Genomic DNA, 20,323 nt, shown 5'->3' with positions numbered 1-20,323 from the left:
AAAAGATAATTTTTTCCCAATCTACTTTTTCTCATTGAGAAGCCTTCAGAGTATTGACATTTTGGCCTTTCTGTTTCACCAATTACAATTTTTGAAAGGTAAAGTGATATTTCTCTGAAATAAAACTACTATTTACTGGCAAGCTGTTTCAATCACAGCAGTTCTTCTCCCACTGGGTAAACTAGAATCTTTAAATATACCAATGACACATAAATGAATGCATGAATCTCGTGCATGACATGAGACCCGTAACACAGTATTGGGATGACACATGATGTAATTTATACCATCCACATGAGCTGATGATCAGCTGGTCCCACCAACTACGCATAAAACAGCTGAATGCTATTCAGTGGTGGCTGCTGCAGGGCAAAATGAATGTGTATAATCTAGATATGACACCCTGTGTTGTAAGCAGTTACATCTCAGTAAATTACAATGTAAATGTTATTGTAATAAGTTAGTTACCGAGAGAAAATATGTAATTGGATTACAGTTAATGATAAAAATATTGGTGATTACAAAAGGGTTACACCTGTGTATCTTAGACTGAGAATCTTCACCAACATGTCATCAACTCTCCAACTCTCTGCTCTCTGTCCCTCTTCCACTTCGCCAAGCTCTGTGTGGACAGAGCCGAGGCGCAACATTACACGCCATAAACAACAGCAAAATGCAGTAAAAGACTGTTAATTTGTTTTTAATAAACAAAATTATAAGCACTCATTTCATTTCAACTCAGTGCGAGAGTCTCTTGCATTGTGCTTCATTTGTGGTGCGTTCTGTTCAACGTCCTGCTCGGTGGAGAGACGGGGTGCAGAGCTTTTGACAACTACACTCATCACATGACTGAGAGTGCAATAAACACCCCACAAGGAAAATGCTAAAAACAGTAGTAAAAAGCTATTTCAAGTATTACCATTGCCTAATCTGCACAAGAGATGTACAGACAATAAAAATAAACACTCAATGGAATTCAATTCACTCAGCCCTGACTGCACTGAAGCGACAAACACTGGGCAATACTCGCTTACAGGAAAAGAGAAATCCACTCAAGACAACAAGGCCACTATGATAAAAGAGAGAGTTTGTTATTTTATACTTGATTATTTGTTAAAAGAAAAAAATAATAATTTAGGAACAGCTTGGATGCCGGGAACTTTTTTCTTCATGCACCGCAGAGCTATTTAATCATCAAGCATATTCACTGGATTGATTTTAATTACATTAATGTACTTTAAGTATACACTGTGCAGCTGAATTATCTAGAAAATGGAAGGACTGGGACTCAGTTTAAGCACTCAATATTAAATGACTCAGTTTGGGGACAAAAACCTTGATAAGGTCATCACTGCATCAACCAGCTGCTGGTTCATACATCTCAAATGTTGCTTTTCTCTGTAGCCATGTCTAGCTCTAAACCGACACAGGTAATAGTGTGTAAAAAGAGGAGTAATAAAATGAGGGTAGCAGCAGATTTGAACATTAGCTGTTGAGAAAATTAAAAGAAAGAATACATTTGCATATTAAATTGCATATTTGTATTGTTTTTCAGATAAAACAAGCAACATAAAAATGTTATCTTGGGCTCTAAAAATTTGTGATGTGTATTTTCACTACTTCTGAGAATAAACTAAAAGATTTATTGAAAAATAACTGGAAAATTAATTTTCAATAAAGACCGTCTTTAGATGCAGCCCTTGTCGCAGCATGTGCACATAACACTGATTGACAGTGCTGGGCCATTATAGCAAGCTGTCTTTTTGGTTTAGTCTGCTCTTCCCTGTGTGAAATGTCTTTCTGTCTGGGCATAGAAGCTGCACTGAACAGAGCCATTACACTCTGATGATCATAATGGTCTGACTGGAATAATGTTATTCTGCCTAGGCGGTTTTAAAATCCCATGACTCTGAGGATTCAACGGTGTGGCCTTTGACCACCTGGTGCCTCAGTGACAAAGAGCAGCAATTTGTCAAGAGCAGGAGAATTAAATCATACTTGAATACATTTATCTGTAAGGAGTTAACACGTTCTCTGCCTGCACAGATTCCTCTGGGTGCTTTGGTTTCTTTCCACAGTCCACAGATATACAGGTTAGAACTTAGAGGGTAGATGTGACAGACTGGTGAACTGTGATAGAGTGTGCTTCTTGGTATTGTACCTTTCTGCAAACCTTATATTTGTACATTACTATGTACAAGATACCTTTACACTTAAACAATGCTGTGGTTAAAGTGTGATTAGGTTTAGGCACATGATACACATGGTTATGGTTAGGAAGAGATTATGTTTGGCTCAAAAAACGCTGTTTTCTTGGCACAATCAAAGCTGGAGAAGCCATCAATGTCTCAGTAAAAAAAAACATCCTTTTGTGACACTATCCCATCAGAAAACCCATGAAGTGTCTAAGTAAAAATACAACAGCTTTGTGGCACTATGCCAGCAGGAAATTCAGCTATGTCTTCTTAAAATAGACCCGCTTTCATGCCACTGTCCTGGCAAGAAATGCAGCGATGTCTTGGTAAAAGACAAACTCTTTTTGTGCCACTATTCCCAATGGAAAAACAGTAATGGGTTACTAAAAAACACCCACATTTGGTGGCTACAAAACTGCTGGAAACATAATAACAGGTCAACAGGTCACACCGTCCACCATCCCCTCATTTCCTGATGGCAAAGTCAGCTCATATACTATGTCACTTTAGAAATGTACGAATAGATACAAATATAACGTACAATGCCAACATGTCTTCTGATGACAGGGCTGTGCTGGGATAGGTTTCAGCCTATGAGACTATATTTGCTCACAACATTACCATGCTCATGTTTAGCAGGTATATTGTTCACAATGTTTGCCATCTTATATTTGCCAATGAGTAATAAGCCGCACTAACATTTACCTGTAAGTTATAAGCCCAAAGTGCAGGTGAGGATGACAGAAATGCCATTGCTTGTGGGAGAACGTCACAAACCAAATATTGGACAAATTAAAATTTTGACCTTATGATAGCGCTACATGAAAAGTCAGGTGATCACCAAAATCAATATGACTCATCCAGGGGAGACATGGATGTCTGTACAAATTTTCATGGCAATCTGAATCTCTTCAATAGTTGCTGAAACATGTAAAACCATAAATATTAATGTTACGGTGACATGAGGAAAAGTTGGGATTCATAATCTGGGTACCATGAATGTCTGCACAAAATTTTGTGGCAATCAGCAGTTCGCAAAATATTTAAGTCAGGTGTACGAACTATGCTGTCATTTCTTGAGCATCAAATCTGATGTTTTTGGACTATATAATACTTGGCTGTATTCCCATCAGTATATTTTGATTATTATATATGACTGTTGGGTTGGTGTAAATAACAACACAGATTAAAAAAAAAGGCAATGCAGCAATGCCACATAAATGTAACCGCCAGTTCCTTAGGCTGACCTTGTGCTATCAGATGTGGAAAATAAAAAGTGTGGGGTGATTTTTTTCTTTGTTGGCTCATCATCAACACGTCTCTCTTTTAAAACCACTTAGCGCCGTGCAGGAGAACATGACCACAGCCGATGAATTAACTTGTCACAAAACAGCTGAAGCAAATATGTTTGCATGAAGTCACTCTGTCAGAAGCATTTCTAACCACATTTCATTAAAGTCAGTCATTCCTCAGCGCTGCATAAACCAAACCACAGCACTGCGGAGAGAGAATGCTGCTGCCACGAGTTAACCAGCCTCCCTAAGGGAAGAGTGTCAGGTCAGATGGAGGAGCTGAAGTGTCCGCAGTTAACCTCGCCGGAAGAACAGATATTGCCCAGGTATGCCTGTGGGTACTGCACTATGAGGCCATGAAAAATGGGATTGTGCACACCTTTGGCATGCAGTGAATAACACTGATACATTTTCTACTCAGCCTGAGTGTTTTGGGAATATTTTTAGCATATTTCAGGGCTCCAGAGTTTGAGACTAATAGCACTGATGCAACCACTGGGTCGCACCAGTACATGATTTCATCACACTCTTTCTTTATCATTATTATTATCGTTTGGTTTTCTTTATCCAAAAGCCATAAAATATGTATTAATTGAAAAATGCACCAGTTTGGCTCTGATGCTGCCGCCACTCTGTCTGCAGTCATCACTCTGTAGCCTCACTCAACGTCCCAGCCATGACACTACCTATTTGGTCACATGTCACAAGACAAGCCTATCAACACTGCAGGCTGTGGTGTCACTAATGGGTAAAGAGGAACGCAGACTGGAATTCATATTGTGATACTCACAATATTCTGACTTGCTGATATGTTGACTTCATACTGTTACCCACGGCAACAACAAGCATGGCTGAAGGAGAAATTATTACAGACACTGCTGTGGTTCCAAAAAGAGGAGCAGCTTCAGTAGTGTGGAATAAACTTTGGCGTCCTGAATGTTTTATGAACAGCCCCAGACTTCTCAGACTCTTTTAGTGACCTACCGCTCAGAGGGAACTCATTCAGCGGCTCCTCTGGCAGCAGCACAGCGTCTCTCCCTCTGTTTTTACTGAATATTTGAAGCAAAAACTACATCACTTAATTTGTTGCAATTCTACTTTTTGTGCGCACTCACAAAAAATGGTCTCATATCCCACATTTGGCTTTAAGGTAAACAGGCAAATTGAGACAAACTTTTCATAACTCTTGAAAAACTTCAAATAATTGTCACGCACAGCTTACTCTAACAATTGCCTGCAAGAAATGAGCCGACCTGTGAGCTTCAAACATCTGTACAAGTGTCTGCAGTTTGGTACAATATGTGTGAAGCAATCCTTCCACAAAACAAGAGCTCAACCAGAGCACAAAGAACTCATAAAAACAGCCTGACCAGAAAAAAACTTGTTCAGTTTGAAAAAGATGTCATTCTGTTTGAAGAGTAGGAGTTATGCCTTTCATCATCCTATCACAGGCTGGGACATTTGTCACGATCCAAGGCTGACTTTTTATTTTGGCAAAAATATGACAATAAATTTTTTTGAAGAGAATTAGAGAATGTTCTCATGTATTAGAGAAGACATTTCAATGGATGTTTCTATAATTTGAGAATACTTTTAGTTGAGAATCAAAACACGAATTATCAGTGTTTAATAAAAAAAATAATCAATGGATATGAGAGTAAGCCTGATCTACCGTACAGCCCACAAACCACTGTATGTCCTTGAGATATTCACCCACGCTCTCATCTCCTCCTGTTTGGACTACTGTTATTAGTTAGTCCACCCTGTCATGCCTCCAACTGGTTCAGAATGCCGCTGCTAGGCTCCTCACAGGTACCCAAAAGACAGACCATATCACATCTGTTTTAGCCTCTCCCCACTGGCTGCCTGTAAAGTTCAGAATTGATTTTAAAGTTCTCCTGTTTGTTTACAGAGCGCCTTAATGGTCTGGCCCCATCCTGCATTGCAGACTTCCTAACCCCTTATTCTACACCAGGTCCCTCAGGTCAGCTGACCTGGAGCTCCTGGCTGTCCCATGCTTCAGACTCAAGCTCAGGGGTGATTATACCTTTGCAGTGTCTGCCCCCAAACTGTGGAACAGCATCCCCTCCAAATCAGATTTGCCCCCTCTATTGACTCTTTTAAGTCAAGGGTCAAAACCTACTTTTATTCATTAGCGTTTGAGTCCCCTTGATGTGGTTTTCTCTGATGGATGCCTGTGTGTGTTGTAGGGCTGTCCCCTAATAGTCGACCAAACGTTAGTTGACCAGAAAAGTCATTAGTCGGCAAAATTTCATTGGTTGCTTAGTTGCAAAAAACAGACACAGGAAGAGGCCACGCTCAGCAGTCAGATAGGAGTCACGTTACAAACCAATCACAGCTAACAGATATATTTCCCTTCTTCTGTAAATATTCAGTCTGATAAATACAGAAAAGTTGATCATGTTAGTGCAGGGCTACCCAGAGCTTTACATCTGTCCCACGGATGATAGGCCTACGCACTTATAAACAGGGCCTGGAAGAAGATCAGCTCTGCACTGCTTGTACAGGTTGCTTAGCAACCTCAAATGCCGACGCGATCTTGAAAGCTGGCACAAAAAAAGGCCCAACAGTAGGGCCCAGTGCCCGACCTTGCGTTTTCCAGGCGGTCAAAGACGCAGCATGTGTACGGCCCCTAATTTCCAGGGCTGGTACCTGCTGTTATTCCACAGGCTAGTTAATAACATGTCGGGCAGGAAATCCAAAGTGTGGGATCATTTTGAGAAGGTGAAGGACGAACCCAAGGTGATATGTAAACTCATCTTCATTGGTCGACTACAAACATGACGTATCATCTGAAACATGGAAGTAGCTACATGCCCATTAGCCCACAGCGTCATTAACAGGCGGCTCGCTCAGTGTGTGACGTGCACTTGTAGATAAAATATAGGCCTATATTAATGAAGGTTCATTAGTACGGTTTTGTATTTCTCTGTAATGTAGCACAGTGTTAACAATGTTACTGATACTATTCTTTCTCACACCTTCAACTCAAAGATATCATTTAATAATAAAATTAATAGCATAAACATGCAGGCGACTAGTCGACTAATGGCCCTAAATGACAACTAGTGGTCGATTAGGAATATTATTGGTCGGGGGGCAGCCCTACTTTGTTGTGTCTCTGAATGTTTGAGCTGTGTACCTGACAGTTATGTTGCCTTTTGTGTGTGTATTTTTAGCATCTTATTCCGTTTGTACAGCACTTTGGCCGACGTGAGTTGTTTTTAAATGTGCTTCATAAATAGATTTGAGTTGAGTATAACTTTGAGCTTGTGAGGCGATAAATTCAGTTACATATCTCGCTTCAGTTGCTGTGTAATTATCTCTTCCAACATGTACCTCAACAATTATCCCTGAAAACATTTTCTTTAAATTAGTAGTTTTCCTTTCAGTGATTGAGACGACACAAATTACTTGTTTGTGAGACTACGTACTGTAGACATAAAGCCACCGCCAACTTCTAGTCAGGCGTGACATCACCCTCCAGCAAGCATAGAGTATACATAAACATTTTACATAAATTCACCATGGTTCTCAGTACAGATGCCAGCGTGCTCTCAGATACCAGAGATAAAGGAAGAATGAATTTACTACTATTTACGTCTGTGTTCCTGGTCTGTTCTTGAAACTGGATATTTTATTACAGAGAGTTTTTTCAATGTTCCCAAACTTGGTTTAATTTAACAACTGAAAGAGGTTTTCTCAAAAGAGTGGTGCTGGGTCAGGACCTTGTAAGAAATCACAGAATTTCCGAACTAAAGAAAAGGGCACAGCGAGCGCTAATTGCAGCCTTCCACATAACAAACCCCACTTCTCAAAAGTACCAGACCTTGTGCTGCCACTTTCCTGCACCTCAGAGATGTCCTTTTGAAGTTTGTGCCACCTGCGGTACTTATTATATAACTCTACAGGGCTCCCACATATTTTCATGGACTAAATTTCTAAACTTTTCCATGACTTTTCAAGATCCAATAATATAAAAAACTTTCCCCGACCACTTGCCCGGCATTTCTTAAACATATCAGATACAAACTCAATTCAACCCTTACTTCAGCTGGGTGGCACACACGTGTTGGAGCAACGTTACCTCGACAGCTACAGAAATTAAATTTGTTTAAGATTATCCACGGAAGATTACTGTAACAATTCATTACACACAACAAGACCATAATTTCCATGACTTTTCCAAAACTTTTAATTATTGTTACTAATTTAATGACTTCTCCAGGTTTTCCATGATCGTGGGAAGCCTGATTTTTATCATTGGGGTCTCCTTAGCTAAGTCAAATTGTTGAATCTCACACTTCTTTATTATAATAATCCTACATCTTCAGACATCTTTTAACCCTTACAGCATTTTCCCAAGTTCAGCAATCCCCGGACCTTGGAGTGCCACCTAGTGGGCCACGGGGTTACTGCAGTTACAATTGATTAGATTAAGTTGAAAATTATTTTGGGGGGTAATGATGTCAGTGACCAGTTACGTTTAAATATCACTACACAAATCACAACATCAGGTTCCCTCGAAAGCAGTGACACATAACAGATCGGTTTTTGAAACAAAAAAGTGATGTGGGAGAAAACCAAGAGCCGGTAAAAGCTCCAAAGCCTAGTGAGGAAATATGACCCTAAATACATCACATTTGGATTCACGATGACAGGCAGAGATGCCAAGCAGAAAGTACAGCGTGTTGAATGTGGTGAAATCCTGTCAAATGAGGCCCCCAAACCATCGAAGCTCCAGGGACACTTAAACATAAAGCTGCCGGGATGTGTTGGGAAGCCAACAGAATATTTCCTAAGGAAGTGAGACGTGCTTCAGGCACAACAGAAAGTCCTCACGACATTAAGTGCTGACAGTGGCACATATTTTGTCGTATTTTTATTTTCTCATATCATGACTGACAAACCAGGGCTCCATCTACCTTCTCAAGACTTAATTCCCGTGGAGCCTCAGTTATGTGTTGACTGGAATGTTGGTACAGTGAGGTTTTTATCAGTTTACAGTAATTGTTTTAATGGCTGCTCAGGGCTAGCGATATGACTCACAATATCACATCAAGGGGACTCAAACACTAATGAATAAAAGTAGGTTTTGAGCCTGGACTTAAAAGAATCAGTAGAGGGGGCAGATCTGATTTGGAGGGGATGCTGTTCCACAGTTTGGGGGCAGACACAGCAAAGGTATAATCACCCCTGAGCTTGAGTCTGAAGCGTTGGACAGCTGGGAGCTCCAGGTCAGCTGACCTGAGGGACCTGGGGTATTCTGAACTTTATAGACAGCCAGTGGAGAGAGGCTAAAACAGATGTGATATGGTCTCTCCTTTGGGTACCTGTGAGGAGAGTAACAGTAGTCCAAACGGGAGGAGATGACAGCGTGGGTGACTATCTCAAGGTCATGCAGTAGTTTGTGGGCTGTATGGTAGATCAGGCTTACTCATATCCAGTGATTATCTTTTTTATTAAACACTAATAACCCGTGTTTTGATTCTCAACTAAAAGTATTCTCAAATTATAGAAGCATCCATAGAAATGTCTTCTCTAATACATGAGAACATTCTCTAATTCTCCTCTAAATTGTCATTGTTTGTTGAATGCGCATCAGCAGGTCTGCGTCTACATGTCTGGTGTATGTCTGCATTGTCATTGTGCTGCATTTTTTAATAAACTGCAATCATCTGGTCACTAGGGGTGGGAGATATGGCCCTAAATTAATATCACAATATTTCAGGGTATTTTTGCAATAACAATATTCTTCACGATATGACAGATTAGTAACAAAAATATATATATTAATTTAAAAAAAAAAACAGAATTGCAACGAGTGATACAGTTTCAACCATAATTGTTGCAGTATGACGTCGATATATATTAACCAGTCAAAATATCACAAGTATCACAAAATGAGTTTTTCATATGATATTAAAAACTATACTTGTATCATGGCTACCACTGGTAGAAGATGACAGGAAGGACTTCTCTTTTCAATTCCAATTCTGGTTCTTGGGGGGTTGGTATTTCAACAAATAGACTTGACAGCTATATGAATCTCATCCCAGTATCCCTTCAGTTTTTTAAACGACCACAAGTATGGACAAAATTGAAATCCATTTCCAAGCAATTTACCAGTTACTAGAAGATACTGACCCAATCTTCCCAGTTATGAGTGATCGTATAAAATTGCTTGCTGTTAGATCCCATTTAAATTAACACCAGCTATTAGATCGGATGTCCACGTCACCACAGACATTTCTTGTTGGAATTTTGCTTTCCACTTTCTTTTGGTCGCAAGGTTGATGATGTCTCCGTCCTTCCAAGAATGTCAATATTTTTGACTGCTTTGGGGTTGTCTTTCAAATACTGTACGGTTCACACAACTCCACATGCTACAACTGGGAGGTTGTAGCATGTAGAATTTTTTTTTAATTTTTATTTTATTTTTTAGGAAATCACACCACCATATTTGGAAATGCAATACTTGGAACTACACATGATAAAGTGGCATTATTACAACCTTAAATGTTAAGTTTAATATATAATATTTATACATTTGTTATTTAAAAAAAGATGTTCATTCTCTTCTTATCTGTCGGTCCATTAATCTATGGAATCAAATATTCTGGATGCACTGATTTGTAGCCAAACAGCAAAGGCCCTGGGAAGAGGATAAGATAAGATTAAAAAAACGGAGCCTGTCTGGAGTCGCTCAGCGTAGTAGCGCCCCCAGGAGTAAAACGCATTTTTGTTGTGAGTGTTGAACCTTCCAGGCCCCATTCACAGCTCTATCCTGCTGATTTTTACCCAAATTATGAAATATTAAGAGACTGAGTAGTAGTTCCTAAAACAGTGATGGATGACACCCCTCTGCCCAAAGACAGCATGAAACCTTATCCCTAAAAACTTCTGCAATATTGAAGTATTTTTTGTTGTACTTCATCATTTCAGAAATCTGCCAGTACATTTTTGCACGGTCTTTGGAAGACATACTTTCCTTAAAAACAATGTTTAGACTCACGCAGACATAATCCCTCTCAATCATCACTTATGACCCACTAGAAGTGCTTGGCGCTGTATTTTTCTGCAGAGACTGAGATTTTATGGCAGATTAACTGCGACTGGGACTTTACATCTCCTGGTAGACTTTTAAAACAAATGAGAGGTTGTGCAGAGGGCAGCTGGCAAACTGTATTTGGAACAGAGAACAAGAAACTTAACTTAAGAAACATAATTTTCTTGTGCTAAAATACAACTCAGGAGTAAAAGTTACAAGTTTTGTGGGAGGAAAGTGAATTACCAACAGACAACCAATAAGCTTCAGTAGACAAATCCTGCAATTGTCCGCTTAACAGCTACATTTAGTTCAGACTAATACCTGAAGATTTAACGAGTACAGGAACTGCGCTTTTTTTAAATATTATGTTTAAGTGAAAATGCATGTTTGCATATGACTGGATAAATGGGCCTGGGATTACACTGCACAAGTAGTGTGAGAGTTTGTAAACATTTGATATAGTTCTGCTGACTTTAATTCATTCAGAATTTTTGGCTTTTTTGGATTCTTCATTCACTACGAAGGTATATGCAGGAAAAGCAAAGTTTTCTTCCTGAATTCAGTGGAACACGGGGTGAGTAAAACATATACAAATGATATTTAGGGGTGAAGTATTCCTTTCAAAGACAACAAAATAAACCACTTGTCAAACCGGCCAACAACACTCTAAGTTTAAGGAAAATAACTTCTGCTGAGTAACTTGCTCAACACAAAAACGCCTGCACAATACAACTACAATTAACTAACATGTAGGCCCACCGTCAAGGGGGTCAAAGGGTACAGATGACCCCGGCCCAAAGCCAAGGGGGGGCCCATGAAAAGGTCTATGGTTGACCTTTACAGGGTTTCTGCAGGTATCAGCAAATCTAATTTAATGCTTTTTAATGCCCTTTTTAATGCCACTTTAAACAAATTTAATGCCCATGTCGAACTGCAGATGGCCCACAAGACGGTTTATTTGCACATTTCAAAAAGAACAAAACCAGCCTGAAGAATGATGTGAAAAACTAACTCTAACCTGAAAAGGCCGGAGGCGGTCACTGTAGCGGCAGGTGTGGTGGTGGTAGCTAGGGATGTCCCGATCCGATATTTGGATCGGTATCGGCCGCCAATATTAGCAAAAAACGGGCATCGGCATCGGATCGGACTGCATGGAAAAATGCCGATCCAAGAACTCCGATCCAGTTTTTCACGGAGTCCACGCTTTCAGCCCAGCGTTCCGCGATTCAAGCAGTCCATTCCAGTGATCCGCTCCAGCTCTTACTATCAATCCACCAGGCCAGCATGCAGACGGCAGACACATGGAGGGTAGGAAGAGTAGCTGTCAACTTAGCTAACTGACTATTTGTTTTCTGCTCTGGTTTTTTGAGAGTGCTATTTTTATTTGGTTTACACTCTTACTGTTTAAGTAAAGAGCACTGATGGCATTGTTTTGGGCACAATTAGTGAAACTGGAGCCATGGATGGACTATTGCTTGTACAGTTGTACAATATTGTGTGCCTGTGCACCGGGCTGGCACTGACACTACTAAAATAACTGAAAAGNAGAGTTTTACTGGCCCCTTGTATATTCTTACTGGCCCAAGTAAAAAAAAAGAGAGAGAGAGAAAAAATGTCTATAAAACTTCATTTCATTTAACCTCTGTCCACTTCTTAGATGACCTCACAACAGGTTTACAGAGCTTTAACTTCTGCCTGTATGAGGGAATCAGGTGGACGGTGTTGTAGTCAGAGTGGCCCAGTGCAGCGCAGGGGACGGGGTGATAGGCTTTGTTAACAGTTGTCTAACAGTGATCTAGAATATTCTTCTCTCAGGTCGGACATTTTATAAACTGTTTTTTTTTGGGGAGTTCATGTGTGAGGTTACCTTTGTTAGAGTCGCCAAGGACAATAACTAAGGAGTCTGGGTAAAGTCCGCTCCACACACAGTAGCTATCTGGTCGGCGAGCGTGCGCTGTAGCCTACCTCGTTGGCCTGCGGTGGGATTTAAACACCGACCAGAATGAATGAAACAAACTAACGGGGGGAGTAAAAATGTTTGCAGTTGATGAAAAAAGATTCCAGATCAGGAGAACAGTGCTGCTGGATCACTGTCACGTCATTACACCAACCGCTGTTAGTGTAAAACAGATACCTCCACCTTTAGTTTTGCCGGAGAGTTCCATGTTACGATCCGCTCAAGAGTTGGAAGCCTGCCAGCTGCAGCGCAGAGTCTGGTATCGATCCACACAGCCACGTCTCCGTGAAACACAAAACTGCAGATGTAGAAAAGTCTCCGTTTTTCACCATCAGTAGCTGAAGTTCATCCAGTTTACTGGCCAGCGAACGCACGTTGGAAAGAAATATACCTGCATGGCAGCGGTGTGCGGTGTCCGCGTTGGCGAAGACGCACAAGCACACCGGCACGTTTCCCCCTCCTCCGGCGTTTCACTGCACGAGCAAAGGTGAGGGCACCTTTGGCCAAAAAGCCCAATAAATCCACTGAAGGCTCCACAAAAGTGGGATAAAAATCCGCTGGAGTTGTTCCCCTGACAAAAAAAGCCTTACAGCGTCACTGGCCCAAGCGGGCCTGTGACCTGTCAATCAACTTGCCCGACATACTATTTTACTGGCCCGGGCCATCGGGCCATGGGTTATGTCAGCTTTCCACTATTGCATTTTTCCGTCATTTCGCTAATATTCCCTCCGCTCTTTCGCCACAGCATGAGCACGCTCACAGCACGTTGCATTCCAAGCATCAGGTGTTGTGACTTCGTGCACCGACCGTAAACAATAGCCAATTAAAGGGTTCCGCCTGTCAATCATCACATTATACTTCCGATCAAAATTATTAAATGTTTATATAATCAAAATAAATCGTGAATAACAATGTTTTTTTTCCATCAAGTGTATTTAATTTTTTAATGCCTCTGGACATCAAATTTAATGCTTTTTAATGCCATTTAAGGCCTTAATTTTCGCAAAATCTATTTAATGACTTTTAATGCTTTTTAATGACCGGCGGAAACCCTGCCTTTAACTTGAATCAAGTACTACAATTTACTTACTGACTTATATCACTGACAATACAATTTATATGTATTTAGATTATAAATAAATGTATTTTTATCATTAAAACACGGTTCAACATGCCCCCCCAGAGAGACTGTGGAAAAATGTCTTGCAAAAAAAATGTGAAGAAGCAACAGGTACAGCAGGCGAAGGTGAAGGTGAAGAGTGAGGCAGACTTATATTAGCAAATAATTCCTGCTGTAGCTGGCTCGGTTTTGAAGCTACAGTAAATACATTAAACTGGAGGACATAAGACATACACTGGTACCAACCATGTTATGCAACCTTGTCTTTTTAAAGCAGTTTCTTTATAGTAATCATTCAAACTGCAAACAGCAATTTAAACGACAAGAGAGACAAAGACACCCAAAGATGGAGAGTGGCAAAATATGAAATACGAGAAATGAGAGGCAATAAAAGAGGGAAATCCAAAAACAATCCTAAATCCAAGGCAATCCAGAATGACTACTAAACAATTTAAAGAACATTATGCATTGTATTGCATGTACCCATTTAATCCTATAATGATTTAAGTCAAAAACAGCTATATCATACAGGAGCAGTATTATTTTGACGGTTTAAATGTGGCCAGCTGGGGAGTTGCTACAACACAAACGTAGATTAGCAGCTGAATAAATGTAAAACAGGATCTCTCCTGATGCAACGCAGTGAAAACGCTTACACAGATGTTTGTGTCTGCTAGTTCTAATGGAGACTTTGACATTTGAATAATCTCTTTTGCAGACTCAAATGGCCTCAGGGTCAGAGAGACTACATCAAGTGCAATGCCAGCTAGAATGCACAACTAAATACAGGGGAAAACAAAACAGGAAAAATAATTACATAATTGAAATTAGACAAATCGTACCGTATCCAACACAGCCTGGGTGTTGAGGGTCTTTCTCTGGACAACTTCTGGTGCTGCAGGGGGTTCGATCAGGTCATAGAAACAGCCTATAAAGACATAACTACATAATATAAGAGCAGTGGCATCACATCCTGTACACTGACAACTGTCTAACACTCATCAAGTGACTGATGAAGGAAGATTGCAGAAAACTCTGATTGGACTGACAAGCAGTAAAGTGAACAAGCTGCACTTAAATTGTTGGAATGGAGGTCATATTCCTAGGTTCTCTTTTAAGGTCATAACAACTTGTGTTCCCTCAGAGTTCCCAGTCATTCACAGAAGTCTTTTTCCGAGACATCAGAAAGTATGGTTCTTTGTGTTACTTATTTTTACAAAATAAAGAAGGTCAATGTTAATGAGTTCAGTGTAGGAGTTCAGAAAAAATAGGCTAACATAATTCTGTCTTATGGAAAGAGTGAATGAACATTTCTTAGATTGAGAAGAGCCGCTTTAGTTTCTGAAGTTGAATTCACCCAGTGAATAATAGAATGAGTCTGAATTATGATTTTAGTGACTTTTAAAAGCCCAGCACTGAATCTTGACCTCAGTGGCGTGCACAGACTTTTTGAAGGGCAGGGGCGAAAAGAAAAAAAAGGGCACATACAGCACGTTCTTGCCACTGAAGAGGGCACTAAGTTCCGCGTGTTTTCGAGGGCCCTTTAGACATGTTTATATGTTATACAAATGGCACATTATATAGCCTTAAAACAGACTAACTAGACAGACTACTCAAGTTAGTTTGTAGTTAGGATCAGCATCCACCAGAACTGTGTAGATTCAACGTTGGACTGTGAAGAACACACAGAGACATGGATGTATGAAAGAAATAAATCCCTGGGGGGGTCTGGGGTTCCTCCCCCAGAAAATTTTCAATTAAGTAGAAGCCATTTCCTGTATTCTAGTGCATTTTAACACCATATTAGCACCAGATAATCCAAACTGGTTCTGTGAGATATAGCTCTTGCTCAATATAGATCAAAACAGGGCCCAACATAAAAGTCATTGCAACAGTAATGTTTTTACCACCCAAGAGGGCAGTTTATCATGTTTTAACCAGCCAAGACGGCAGTTTAGTTTGTTTTTTACACCCAAGAGGGCAGTTTAGTGTGTTTTAACCAGCCAAGAGGGCAGTTTAGTGTGTTTTTTGGCTCCAAAGAGGGCACTTTAGCGTGCGTTTTGGCTCCCAGGAGGGCACTTTGGCTGCCAAGAGGGCACTTTAGCGCACATTTTGGCTCCCAGGAGGGCATTTTGGCTGCCAAGAGGGCACTTTAGCTGATATTTTGGCTCCCAGGAGGGCACTTTAGCGCGCATTTTGGCTCCCAATAGGGCACTTAAGCATGCGTTTTGGCTCCCAGGAGGGCATTTTGGCTGCCAAGAGGGCACTTTAGCGCGCGTTTTGGCTCCCAGGAGGACATTTTTGCTGCCAGGAGGGCACTTTAGCGCACGTTTTTCAACAATTGGGCCACGAGGGGGGGGCGACCGCCGCCGCCGCCCACAGATGTAATGAGTAATGGGTTCAAAGCCCATGGTGGGTGCCCATCTGTGCAGAGTTTGCATGCTCTCCCCTTGTCAGCATGGGTTTTTGGTGGGTTATCACACTTCCTCCCACAGTCCAAAGACATGCAGGCTAGATTAATTGGCGACTCTAAATTGGCCGTAGGTGTTAATGTGAGTGTGAATGGTTGTCTGTCTCTATGTGTCAGTGCTGTCAGGATCACTTATAAAACCCTGCATAACCAAACCCCCTCCTACTTCGCTGACCTGCTCCACCGCCACACTCCTTCCTGCAGTCTCCCCTCTTCTGATGCCAACCTCCTAACTCCACCACTCAGGACCAAGCACTGAACCTGGGGCAACAGAGCCTTTTCCATAGCTGCTCTGACCTCTCCCAGTTCAAATCACTCCTCAAAACACATCTTTTCAAAATGGCTTTTACCACATTGTGAAATTCGCAGACGACACAGCCGTGGTAGGTCTCATTAAGGACAATGATGAGTCTGCAGACAGGGAAGAGGTGAGGCAGCTAACAACATGGTGCAGACATCACAACCTCTCCCTCAATGTGGACTAGACCAGAGAGGTTGTGGTGGACTACAGGAGAGCTCACAAACAACATGCACCCCGACTGCTGTGGAGAGGGCCAACAGCGTGAAATACTTAGGCGTTCACATTGCCAATGACCTCACCTCCTCCACCAACACCTTGGTAGTCGTCAAGAAAGCTCAGCAGCAGCTCCATTCCCTCCGCAGAATAAGAAAAACTGACCTTCCCTCCTCTCATCTCATCACTTTCTACAGGGGTACTGTGGAAAGTATCCTCACATACAGCTTCACTTCCTGGTTCGGCGGCTGCAGTGCCAAGGTAAAAAAGCAGCTGAACAGAACTGTAAAGACAGCCAAAAAGATCATTGGTGCTCCACGTCACTGCCTGATAGATCTATACCAGCAGCGCTGTATCCGCAAAGCCTCCTCCATCATTAAGGACCCTCATCACCCCTCCCATCACATCTTCTCCCTACTGCCTTCAGGGAGAAGGTACACCAGCATCAGCTGCAAGACAACCAGGAAGCTGAACAGCTTCTTTTCTCAGGCTGTCAGGCTGGTCAATGGACTGTCCCCCCTCCCCACACTTACACCCACACACAAACATCCCCCTTCCTGACAGCTAGCCACCTGTCAGGGCAACAGATTGGACTCGATGCACTACCAGCACTTTATTTGTGACTGTATGAGTATGTTGTGTGATTTTAAATTTTACTATCTTGTTTTAATTTTTCAATTTTTCTTTTTGTTTTGTTTGTTTGTTTGTTTTCTTAATATTTATTATTGACTTTTAATGCACTGTCTGCACTGATGGAGAAACAGTATTTCGTTTTTTTCTGCGTCTAGTACCCGGTGAAAATGACAATAAAGCGAATCTTGAATCTTGTATGAAGTAAATGACAGTGTAATAGTTTTTTTTTTTTTTTTAAGATATGTAACATTATAAATGTGGACTTTTACATAGAAAGGCTTATTTTCAGAAAAATTAATTAAAAAATGTATTAATGAAATTAGATAAAAATGTTTGTAGAAGTTAAGTCCATCAATGACTTTTAAGGCCTTACTGTTGTAACATTAAACTTAAGACGTTTTAAGACTTTTCAAGGACCTGTAGACGTCCTGTTCCATTACATCACCTCACCAAAATTTAAAATCACACACTACCTCTTTGATATGAAACAGCAATTCAACAAAAAAGTATGTTAGGCATCTGACAGGTGTCAAAAGCTGTACTCACCCCTTGTGTCACCATGCTGGCAAATGCATCTCTCCAGACAGCAAGCCCATGACCTGGATAAAGAGGGAATGCACTCAAATACAGATAGTGCTCAAAATAATGCCTAAGATCATATTACACTAACTGATATTTTAGGGTGTAAGTTTAGGATATTACAATAACTAAATGTGCACAGTCAGCCTTTGCTGTAGCTGCCCTCTTAAATTATCATAATTAATATAACTTAAAACTGACAGTTCCTGCTTTAGAGCAAGGCTTAAATTAACTTGCATTATTACAGAGAACATACTTTTATCCAGCTACAGCTAGCCAATGCTAACTAGCTTTAATGCCTGTCAATTAAGCTAGCTTTAATGGGTTAGTGTTTTTTTACCAAAACAATGAAGCAAGACTCACCAAAGCGACCCAGCGAGAAAGACAGACATTTTGTCTGTTTGTAACGTCACTTAAAGTTATCAAGTTTACATATTTATAACGCTAAAACTCACAAAAGTAACGACATAATGATCCAGTACAGGTAGCAGGTTTGTCAGTTTGTCTGACATGCGCAGTAGATGTTCTTCAGTTAACCGACTGTTTTTTCAGGGCGCAGTTGTACTTTGACCAGGCGTACGCCGAAACTCATCCGGAGAGGCGGTGTTAGCACTTCATATTGTGGTTTACCGTTTGACGTGCGCAGACAATTGATTATCAATTGATTATTAAAGAGTTACTTATTCGATTAATATGCATTTAAATATCTATTAATACATCCATGGCTCCTACATGGTAGCTGACACCGCCCCGCCGGTGATGCAAAGTCATTAAACAAAAAGCACCTTGCAGTTAAAATGGTGGACAGTTACCCAATTATACATCATTGTGAAAGCGTTGTAATTCAAAACGTACACGCTGTTTAATTAATTTTTACTGAACATGGAATATTTATAATAACACAAGAAGAACATACTTACAACATTATCAACAATAAGCCTACACTTGAGTGCTTGATTAAAGGCAAATCTGTGACAAATACAGACAAAATGAAAGACAATCTGTTTTAACAACTGTTAGAAAAGGAAATATTCTAAATTAATCTATTTTAAAAAGAAAAAAGAAGGACCAGTGTCTTAGCCACAGCATTGATTTAATTCATCAGTGAGGCCATATTGGTATTAACATCTCTTGGAATGGTTGGGGGTGAAATTAAATGAGGGTAAATTGAACTTTTTCCCAAGACAGCACAAATGTCTCATTCAATAACAGTTCAGATGAGTGTTCATCAGCCATTTTGGTGATGTATTCGAGCCCCTGAACACAAACAAATCTTTGACAGTTTGTTTATTCTGTTATATTCTCTAAAATTGAACAATGATGACATCGTTGCATAATCAGTATTAGTCATATGATTTTCTGCATGCCTCAGGTTATTGTGTGATCCACCGAGCTTTGCTTCTTTATTTATCGCTCACCTCCACCTTAATAGCTGACATCATAAGCACATCATAACAAAGCTAAATCTGACTAATTTCACTCCCATCACATGTCACAACTGGGACAATTGTATGAATATGTACCTCACTCAGTCACACTTCAAATGGGCAATTTATTTTGCATCACAGCAACCTAAATCTCTCATACACAGTCTTCTTTAATCAAATAATTAATAATTAAAACATACTATTTCTAAGATAAGTAGATTCTGTGTGTCACAGGGATATCACTCCACAGAACTACTCCTAGTCGTAGAGCTTCATAAGACACTTAAATACAGTGGCATGGCTCACCACAGCTCCACTAATAAGGCAGATTGAAGAGAAGCTATGCTGCAGGGGACAGTGACGAGGTCCAGTGAGCCTGACTTAATAGAGTGAGTGAAAAAAGCACCAGCTTCAGTGGTGTGGAGTCATGCACACAGGATTCACAACACAGCTGATACTCCGGTATAGACTGAGTCACTCAGGCCTGGTGGAGCTCACATCCACACAGTCACTTTGATGAGCCGTGATTCACAATGAGAGAAGAGTGATAGGGCTGGTTGTTTCCCAGTAAGCAGGGTTATGTTGATTTGTATGCATGTTAAAAGATGCTACGTGTTTAGGCGACAGATTCTCACTCTGACCTCGTCACATATCGCTGTATGGTCATGGACCTTTCACGCCCAGATACGACGTGAAAGGTACTCTAGGTGTGTTGGTTGTTGACACTCTGAGACGCCGTGTCAAGTTCTGCCTGCTACATGCATTGTCTTCTTTCAAAATACACTTCTGTTTTCACAGGCTATTTATCATTTACATACAGTCTCTTTCAAAATAAAAGCACTGCATCGGTACAACTACACAAATTGGCATTTTCATTCTTTCAACAACTAACACATGTGGTTGGGTTTAGGCAACAAAAGCATGTGGTTAGGTTTAGGAAAACTGGACCCACCCACCACTTTATTTGCCTTAACTTTCGTTCTTGTCGCATTGCGTCCCCCCCTGATGCTACCAAGAAAGGCGACCGGCCGCATATCATACCGACGTTAAAGAACGGCTTTTTT

At 40.7% G+C, this 20,323-nt stretch overlaps 1 long non-coding RNA gene across 1 annotated transcript in view; it reads right to left on the bottom strand.

Annotated features, from left to right (window-relative positions):
- LOC126393875 (uncharacterized) overlaps window positions 1–18,328 on the bottom strand; it is a 39,883-nt gene extending 21,555 nt beyond the window's left edge. The window contains exons 1-3 of the long non-coding RNA XR_007570310.1: window positions 18,196–18,328; window positions 17,800–17,852; window positions 14,479–14,564 (exon numbers count right to left, since the gene is read on the bottom strand). This is a non-coding gene — a long non-coding RNA (uncharacterized LOC126393875). The remainder of the gene's footprint in view (window positions 1–14,478; window positions 14,565–17,799; window positions 17,853–18,195) is intronic.
- Window positions 18,329–20,323: the final 1,995 nt, after the last annotated feature.

Source organism: Epinephelus moara, chromosome 8 (assembly GCF_006386435.1).
Source record: "Epinephelus moara isolate mb chromosome 8, YSFRI_EMoa_1.0, whole genome shotgun sequence".
In the NCBI taxonomy this organism is placed as follows: Eukaryota; Metazoa; Chordata; class Actinopteri; order Perciformes; family Serranidae; genus Epinephelus; species Epinephelus moara.
Note: the sequence above shows the minus strand (reverse complement) of the source record. Positions and strands in the feature narration are given on the sequence as shown.